The sequence below is a fragment of the Panicum virgatum genome, chromosome 7K (assembly GCF_016808335.1).
Source record: "Panicum virgatum strain AP13 chromosome 7K, P.virgatum_v5, whole genome shotgun sequence".
Taxonomy (NCBI): Eukaryota; Viridiplantae; Streptophyta; class Magnoliopsida; order Poales; family Poaceae; genus Panicum; species Panicum virgatum.
The window spans coordinates 187,903-198,227 of NC_053142.1; the positions used below are offsets into that span (position 1 = coordinate 187,903).

General features: G+C 47.6%; 1 pseudogene; it reads left to right on the top strand.

Annotated features, from left to right (window-relative positions):
* The first annotated feature begins 4,795 nt into the window (after nucleotides 1-4,795).
* LOC120642931 lies at nucleotides 4,796-5,318 on the top strand (annotated as a pseudogene).
* Nucleotides 5,319-10,325: the final 5,007 nt, after the last annotated feature.

The window sequence follows — 10,325 nt, forward strand, 5'->3', positions numbered from 1 at the left end:
TTCTCTGCGATCCTTCTGCGATCCTCTCTCTTTGACAGCGGCTTCGGGGTATTTATAGTCAGATATGGTCGGTGGTTTTGGTAAAACATAGATTAGGGTTGATGTATACTTCGTGCTGAAGAAAACTGAGACCGATTGGGCTCCGAAATGGGCTAGGCCGGCCGGCACAAGGGCTCCGGCGGCCCGCGTTCGCGCAAAGCCACCACCACCGCTTCCCGTTCCGCCTTCGCTCACGCACTTGCGCCCCCGCACCCGGACGCGCCCTACCCACCTCCTTCTTCCTCCAGCCGGCCCCTACCCGCACCCGCACCATGTGGCCAGTGAAGCCCGAGCTCGCCCCGCCCCCGCCTCGCTCAGCCCCCACTTCGCACCCCCGGCCCCTACCCAGCTCGAACCTCGCGCCCCTCTCCTTCTCTGCCTTGCGCCCGACCCCTACCGCCACTGCCATTGTCGGTCCGGGAAGCTTCCCGAGCTTCCTCGCCCGAACTGACTCCCCTCAGTCTATAAATGGAACCCCGGCATCGCAGAGCCTCTTTTCGCGACATCCAAGCCGCTCCAGCTCCCTCAACCGAGCCCAATCGCGAGCACCACCATCTCCCCCACCTCCGGCCACCGCAGCTCCGCCGCGCAATTGGCTGCTACAGACCCCCGCATCGCCCAAATTAGCGCATCGGTGAGCTTCACCTCGACTCCCTCTTACCTCTAGGCTAGGTCCAGTGCTTTCTAGGACGCCCCCGGGGCCGGAACGCTAGCTCTGGCGTGTCGCCGCCGTGCCTAGCTGGCGCTCCGCTGTGGCGGAGGTCACTGGTGCACCACAGTCCCGCGTGTATAGCCTGCTTGGCTTTGCCATGCCTCGCGCGTGCTAACACACCCGGTCACACTTGGAACCGTGCTCAGAATCGTGTAGACGCGCGACTCCGGCGAGCCCGACCGCCGCAAAGCTACCCCCGCCGCTGCGCACATCACACCACTATGACACAGCCCGCGCGGAGCCCCAACCTGGGTTCGCCTTTATGCGCGCTCGCTCTCCAACCGTTTGGCACCCACGAACCAACACCGCCGCGCCCCGAACGGCCTACACCGGCGAGCCCCGCCGCGCCGAGCTACCGCCGCCCTTGCCCGCACTGCCCACAGCCTCGCCATGTCCCACCCTTAGCCCAGGAGGGTTACACATGTCGCGCTGATCCTCCCAGACCCAAGCCCGAGCAGATTTGACCCCCGGAGCATCGAGATTGGTGAACTTCGGCGAGCCTCCGCCGCGCGCCGCCGCGGGGAAGAGCCCCGGCGACCGAGCGCTGCCGCCCTCGCGCCCGGAAATGATCCCGGCCGTCCAATCCAGAACGGATGCACACGATTAGAAGATACCAGTTTGCTTGGGAAATTTTGCTAAAGAGCCCTTGAACTTTTAGAAATCAGCCCGCAGTCCAACGCAGTTCAAAAATATTAATAAACAAGCCTCTGATTTTACGGTTTAAACCCTGTAGTTTTAAAATTAAGAACCCGCCGTCCCTGGGGCGAGTTTTCTCAAGTAGACCCCCCGAAAGTTTAGTTTTCTCACATTTTAGTCCCTAGTTTTTGCAAAAGGGCCCCTGGACCGAGGATATTCTATGGAATATTCTCTGGTTTCACTTTTTCTAGGATTTAAAACTTCCACAAGCTATAACTTTCTCGTTTTTCATCCAAATTTGACGATTCTTGTTCCTAAAATTTTCTACAATTGAGATCTATGCAACCATTCAAAATTTGCTCAAAACAAAGTTTATTTCCAAATGTTGCTCGTTTGTTTGTTGCATATAAGCGCGATCGTCCGAGCCGTTAGTGACGTTTCAATGTTCGTTTGTAGGTTCGAACGACGCCGCGTTCGACAACGACCCCAAAGACCTGGATTACCAGGAAGAACCTGTTGAAGAATTTGAAGGCAAGTCCTATCGCCCTTCCTTGATCATATTGAACCCAAAAATTTTGCAGACATAAAATATGACCAGCATTTAAACCGGACTTTCATTTTATGCATGATGTGGTATTTTAAATGTTTTCTCGAGGATAGTGCTTACCCAAATTTGTTAATTAAACCCATCCTTGTGCTTTGAGCACCCTGATCCCTTGATAACCCTAGGTTAAATTTATTATTTCAAATGCTTAAGCTAGGTGCTTCGCTAATGCAAAACTTTCAAAACAATATTTTCTCGCATGAGTTCATGAATGGTTTAAAAACTGTTTTGAGCTAGGAAAGACATGACTATGTACCTACTTTGTACATATGCTATGGAGAGCCTGCCCTAGCATATAAGGATTATCGTTGTGGTTTTCACCTAGCATTTCTTTCATGCAACCACATGTCCGACCTAGGATGGACTTGTCACGAACCCATAGGCTTAGAGCCGCAATTCACCTGGAGGAAGAGTGCAATGGACACTAGGAGCGGACCCAGGACCTGTGTGGCATACCGGAGTCAAGCCCCGGCACGGGACCTGTTTGGCGTACCGTGTTATGAATGCAATTAAATATCCTCCTATAGCTGTGTGCTATATTGGGCCCCTGGTTGTTCCGTGGTGGTTGTGGGCTATATGTTCTATGCGTGTGCGAGATCAAGTTGTGCTTGACGTAACTCAAGTACATCATGTGGGTAAAGTGTACAACTCTGTAGAGATAAAATCTATCCGGATAGCCGTGCCTGCGGTCTCAGGCATGCTATGGTGGAGTCACAGTGATTAGGATTTTAAGAGTTTCTGTGCATGTATGTTAATTGGAAAAGATGCCCGAACTCGGTTATCGAGATGTGGGGCAAAGCTATGTGGGAATGCCAAAGTGTGGCAGTGTGCTTTTAAGCACGGGAATTGGCGGGATCGAAGTATCTCCCCCAGGACCAAACCCTTATAATGGAATATACTCTTTTCGTACCTTTTTCTTTCCAAAAAGAAATTTAACAAAATCACACTCATGCATCAAAAGCTGCATTTCCGCAAAATAAACCCAGGGCCCTCCCTTGCCTTACCCTATGCATTTAAATAAACCTTTGTTTAAAAGATAGGGCTTGTTGAGTACATTACGTACTCACCCCATCCGATATCATGTTTTTCAGCAGAAGAAGCAGAAGACGACTTCGACGTAGATGAAGATGCGTAGTTAGGGTTTTGCCTGCACCCAAACTTTTGCCTGTGGTTTTGGGTGACCGCTTAGTGCTTCCGCCGTGTAATAAGTGTAATAAGTTACGGCCTGCGAGCCGTTATGTAAGAACCTTATAAAAGTTTGTGTAAGACTGTTATATGTAATGTATGCGATGTCAGGCTTTTGTACCATTTCTGTTTATCTATGTGTATCAGCTACTAATCCAGGGACTGATCGGTAAGCACAGTGGATCTCGGAAATGGGGTCCGACACTTTACAAGCGCTTCGGTCAAAATAAATTCATATAGGCAGCAAAGCAAATTAAACCACATATGTATCTCACTTTAACAAGACGATTGAATTCCTGCCAGAGAGAAACTGGGTAAGCTCACTGATTACTTTTTTTTGTTGACTGGACACTAGCCAGTCTTACAATCAATACATATAACAGTACGTCCACACATGATCGAGTCTTGGGTCTTGGCCACTACATACTGCTATAGTGTAGTAGTATACTGTGCTTTCGTAGCTATTCTTTATCCAGCTGTTCCATCACCAATGCAACCAGGAAAACGAAAACGCAGGGAAAGTTCCATGGTCAAACACTCTGTATCTTATTACCACCAGTTCTAAAGTTAAACTGCGCGCTGTCGTAGTGCGCGTATGCAACTTCTTCTTTTTTCCCTGACTACTATCAAATTTTCTTTGCATTATATTTTTTCATTTCTATAAGACTAAACGTGTGGAAAGATCAACTATGGGCATGCGGGATATGAATGGAATTTTGGAAAAAATTGAACAGGATGTAGAAAATTCCAACCCACGGCCGTTGGCTGGACATGGACAAAAACGAATTGAATGCCACTCCCATTCCCACTTTGCTAGATTTTTAATTGCCGGGAACAACATATAATAATATTACCGTGTGGAGCATGCAGCTAGTGCTCTCCTACTGGCATGCATAATCAATGGCCTTATAACTAATGCAAATATATATGTTATTACTGCGTCCATTGGTAAATATAATGTATGACGTTCTATATTTCGTGCAACCATGTTTCTCGAGCTTTATTTTGGTCATTGATTTGAGTAAAACTATACATATTGAACATGTGGTACTGGTGTCACTGAATTTTTGCAAAAAAAAAAACTTTTTATAAGATCATCCATCTTTTAATGAGAATAAATTTCTGAACCTTACTACCGACCAGCGCATGAACACAGATGGACGACGACCAATATGCATGATGCATGCTGCTCCCAACCCAGGCCATGTGTAGTAACGTACAGGACTGATCGATGCCACTGAGAATCACACCTACACGCTAGCATTACCTGCCTAAACACTAGTAATGTGACACGGTGTAAGCAACGTATACTTTCCTGGAAACACACATAAACTCATCTCACTCCCACGTGGCCGCAATCCATTGGCTGTGCAGGCCTGCCGCGACCCCGAGCGGTGGTCAACCAAGATAGGCACACACACCCATTGGCCATTGCGTGCACGATCACCACTATAAATACCACCACTGCCTCTACATTACAACATTCGATAGCTCGCTTTCCTGTCGAAAGTCCATCAACCGTCGTGGGTTACACACTACGCACGCACGTGTTAATATTGATCAAAGCTTAACGGCTGAGTATTGGTAATAACCACGGCGAGCACGTACATACGTGAACCATGGACGACGACGTCGAGTCCGATGCAAGGCCGGCGAGCACAAACGGCCTCTTCCTGCTGCTCTCGCTGTTCCTCTTGCCGACGAGCAAGGCGGTGATCGCCAAGGGCGGCGGTTTGCACCACCACCACCACCGGCGCCGGGCGGGGGGTGGTCGACGGCGGCGCGTTCCGGTGTCGGACCTGCGGCTGCGCGTTCGCCACGTTCCAGGCTCTGGGCGGCCACCGGACCAGCCACAAGCACCCACGGGTGCGCGCCGACGGCCTCGACCTCTTGCTCGGCGCGCGCCCCGGCAAGGGCGCCGCCACCAGCGACGTGCACCGGTGCCACGCCTGCGGCGTCGTGTTCCCAACGGGGCAGGCGCTCGGCGGCCACATGCGCAGGCACAGGGCGGCGTTCGACGCCGCTGCACGGGAGGGCACCACGAAGCCGGTGCCGGTGGTCGTGTCCGCTGAGTCGTCGTCGGAGGAAGTTGATGATGACGCCGGTCACTTGTCTAGTAGCAACTTGATCCACTTCATATGATCGAGACATCCCTCGGCTGTCAACAAGTTTGGTTTGGAGTGGTTACGTTGATATACACATACACCGCGCGTCCTCATGTTCATTACATAATGCAAAGGCACGTCATTACGATTTCATTTTATATTTGTAAAAAAGGTTATTATTACAAGGAATAACAAGTATTTGGTTTGGATTATTATTATACGGGAAGGTGCCACCGTAATACCAGTATTATGTCGCTAGGCGCTAGTGGCCAATATATACTACTGGTTGTTTATTTTTCTCACATAAATTCGTCGGCCAGCCCATGACAATAAAGCTAAATTCGACAGTTTTTCCTAATTTCGATGGTATTTGACCCATGAATTTTTGCATTGTTGCTGTAAGGTCCAATGTCTGGAGTAGTCAGTACGTAGTGTGCTAGTACGTAGTTGTTGCTCTAACAAGCGACACAGCTAGCTTATTGATTGGTAGGGACTAGCTTGGGAGCAAGGCAGGGCGAGTTTCCATGAAACTTCGGAGACAACCGATCGATCGAGGTGTGTCACTGTGGCTACCAAGTTCTGAGCAACTTCCATCCAGTGTGGTACACTACTTGATGGACATGATTCTATTACTCCACGGTTGAGGAGAAGAAACAAGATAAGGATATGTGCTCGCGCATCAGCACAAAATTGTGTTTGCTTTATTTAATTTGTCGAGCACGCACGACGGTTCGTTCTAATTACTTTTATTGGCATCAAATTAATATATCTACATGTTGGCTTATCTTCGTCGATCGCATCAAGAAGAAAAATATGTATTCTTTTAGCTTAGCTTCGCTTAGCTTAGCTTCTGTATGTGTAAGTCTTGTAGTGGACATTATTATGTTACCAAGTAAATAATTTGCCGATGAGAGTTTTTTTTTCACTCTAGTGAATGCTAAAGTTTAACAATGTATATTCATTAATTAATGATCAGTGATCTTCGCATATCCTAGCACTACCGGATTTGCTGTGTCACGGCGAATCCGGTAGTGGTGGCCGGAGAGGTCGGTCCAGTACTTGCCGTGGCCAAAGACACTGAAGAAGGAGATGATGACGGTGGTGTAGCAGCCCCTGTCGCAGGTCTTCCTCAGGCTGCCCTCGGCCTTGTTCCGGCCCCAGAAGATGACCACCTCGCCGGTCGGCTTCGCGGTTGCTGCTTGTTGTCCGGCGAGGACGACGTACGACGACTAGGAAGAGAGTAGCACACTAGTAGAAAACGGGCCATGGGAACCGGTTGGAAATGGCCTTAGGACACCGGGTATTTAACCCGGTGCCTTAGGCATCCATTGGTACCGGTTGGAAAGTCCAACCGGTACCAAAGAGGATGCCACGCTGACACAAGGTGGCAGCCCCTTTGGTACCGGTTGGTATTTCCAACCGGTACCAATGATCTTTTCCTTTTTTTCCCAAATCCAGTTTTATTTGTTATATTTATTACTGTTTATTCTTTTATAATTGCTAAACGCACTCAAGCTCTACAGTACTATACATTCATTGGCAGTTCGTGTTCGTTTTCAGAGAATATTTGAAACTAACTAAAAGTGAAATGCGAGCATATAATTAAGCTAATTAGATGAACTAATATATTTACAAATTTACAAACATCAAGACATAATGTTTAAAAATATTTACAAATGTAAAAAGTCATATTTGTAGTCCAACTACTGGTCCCCTCAGGAGGTAGATGGAAGTCCTCTATGGATGTGACCGTAGTGGTAGAACTCGCCTCTAGGATCCAAGATCTCGTTCAAAATGAATCCGGCGAGCTGCTCGCACACGGCGTTGATCCGATCAGTAGAGTAACATTCATCCCCCATTTGAGACATCTATCATTTAGAAAAAAAAAGGATTAACATCATGTGCGTTAGTACAATTATGAAAATATACTAGTGAACGGTTTGAACGTACTCACGTGTCTTCATCAGTAACCTTCCCGCATAGAGTCATGATGTGCAAGTAGTCGCATACGTAGTACCCGCACCAATCAGTTCCTTGTTGTTGTCTCGCACACTTAATGAGAAACAAATAAATTACTCAATTTAGAACAATTTGGGATTATATACTTAACTAGACAAATCTTTATGAATCAACATACCGGATAATCCATGTTAACGTTCAGTTCGGGCCTCCATTGACCACGTCCTTTGTTATTTTTCACAAATTTTTTCCAAACCCTGCGCTCAAAGTTAAGTTTGATATTCAGAAATTGTTATAAACAGAAAAAAGATTTGATTGTGCAAACTGAACTTACCTGTTCAAGGGGTCTATGATATATTGGATTGCGGACTTTGGATTTCTCATTGAGTCAAAGACTATAAGATTGCCGGTCTCTACGAAAAGTATGAGTAAAATCCAATTATAACTGCGGATATAGATAGGATATATACATACATGCATTAGACGACTTAGTATTTATTTAGTAATATAACAGAGGATTGAGTTGACCAAGGCTTACCCAAAGTTGTATGGTATGAATATATAGGATTTATAATTTTGCCTAGTCAACCAATCGTACATGTTTTGGCACGTTTCCTTGTAATTTTTGTTGAGCACTTTCTGGTTGACTAGCAAAGGAGACATGAAGCCGATCTGATGGTGCCATCCTTGTTTTCGGCTTCTTTGGGTCTCCTGTCTAAACGATACAATAGAAATTTTATAATGCACACATATAATTATGTTCTTATTAATAAAAAGTATTAATGTAGAGGTAAGTGATACTTACAAAACCCAAATGGTGATGATACAGGCATCGAGGGCTTGTCGATGGTAAATGTGATATAAATTTTTGAAGTACACCCAGAAGTCCTCCTCCCCGCGGAAGAAATCATGGTCACGATACTTGACTCCAAACATTTTCCCATGGTCCTTCGACATTCGCAGGTACCATCTATGCAAATTGAACATCTGCGTGCCTAGACTTTTCTCCTCTTCCTCAGTGACCAAAGGTTTTCCATGCTGGAATGGAGTAAGAACGGGAGCGACAGGGATTTCCGCCTCCACTTGCACCATTGCCTCCTCTAGCGTTAATCCAGTTTCAGAAAGAAATATCGCGGCCCGTATGTCCACCTGGAGTTGTACGTCCATCGGGTGTAGGAGTAGCAACCCTGGCATCCGGAGGGGCTCGAGTCCTTTTTGTTGTGTGCCAAGCTGAGGAATAGTCTTGCCACATTTTTTTCTTCAGATTTCTCACCTTGTGTGCTTTTGTCAGAGTACGATCATAGTCCGAGGGTTAGCTTTTCGGTTTTGGTGGGTTGTCTAGGTTTGCGAGAAGCTTTTTCCTTAGTTATAGAGGTACCTTTTCCCTCGACGGGAGGACTTTAGGCTTCAATTGTTCTTTTATATATTGAGCAGTCTCCACTTCCAACTCCTCAGCAGTTTTCTCGTAGGTTAATTTTCTTTCGACCATTTTCTGCTTCTTCTTTGAAGGTCCAGCCGCTGGGAGGCCGGATGCTATCTTTTTCTTTCCTTTTTCTGGGTCAGGAGGAGTTGAAGTACTCGTGGCCCTTTGCGCCGGCGGAGACGGTGGTGAAGGAGGTGCTTGTGGGGACGGCGGTGAGGGAGACCGCAGAGACGGGCGATCGGTCTGCACGGGAGCCGTTGTGCTTGCAGTAAGTTTGATGTCAGCCTTGCGCCATAGAACGACCCCATGCAGTGCATCTCCCAATATCTTCTCTCCATCCCCACTAAGGATGTCGAGCTCAAGATCCTCATTGTTTCCAACTATCTGCTCGACTGTGATGGAGGTGTAGCCAGGGGGTATCGGTCTTCCATGAATTGTAGTAGAAGGATTCAGGGGCAGGGCTGACCCGTATGTGACATGAATGGATATATTTCTTGCTCGCACATGAAGCTCGCACAGTGTCGGCATGGTGACATCGTCCACTGGATACCTCTAGTCATCTACCGCCGTTGGCTCAATCTGGGGTTGATGTTCCGCTTGTACGTCGGGCACCGCTGTGGATGCACAGCTGCTGCGTCGCTGAGAGACCGGGCTTATCACAACATCTGGGTGCGACCCAGCAGTGCCCCTTTGGCTTAGAGCTAGCTGCACTGCCTTATTGACCCTGGCGTCCATCTGAGATTCCAAGGACGCAACCTTCCTTGTCATCTCTTCTTGCATGGCACAAAGTTTCTCTTCCTGTTCGGCTTTGCTCTTTCGGTGAGTCTTGTAAGAGGAATCTCCGGCCCAAGCAACTTTCCATGGGATCACGCCGATGCCGCGGGCTCGTCCAGGGTGTTCCGGATTCTTTAATGCCCTTGTCAGCTCATCATTCTCCCTTTGAGGCTGGAATGTTCCTTGTTGGGTCTCATCTATTGCAGCGACTAGATCGCGGGACACTTCTTGCATATGCTCGGGCATGACCAAACTTCCATCCAACTAGTTTAGTGTCATACCATTAGCAAATAACCACCACTTGGATCTATCCGGCCAATCCCAAGTCGTCAGCCTGATGCCTCTATCCATATGGTCCTGCTCCATCTTCTGCCATTTTTAACTGACTTCTTGTACCCGGCAGCCCCAAGGTGATGGTTGTACTTCTTATTTGCTACATTCACCTTGGCCTGTTCGGATTTTTCTTGTGCTTCCTCTGATAGTTTGTATTGTTTGAACTCCTCCCAGTTTGTTTTAACCTGAGGAAGATCGTCCCAGTTCGGCTCCTTATCCTTCTTGATGTAATTGATGTACAACTTCTTCTTGAAAGTTGCAAAGGCAAGGGCCATCTTTTTCAAGGCATATTTCTTCACAAGTTCTTGGTCAACTCCTTTAGGAAGAGTGAACATATCCTTGAGTTCTGCCCATAGCATTTCCTTCTGATGTGCAGGCACGGCGTGTTGCTGTTCTTCGGGTTTGCTCATTTTCCATAGTCTTGTGGTGATCGGAATTCTTGCCCGAACAATAACCCCGCATTGGTTGACAAATTTTGTGCTAGCAGCCTCAGGAGCACTTGGACAGCCCTCTGCGTCCACTTCTGTGACGACCTGTCTTCCCTCCATTTTCTTG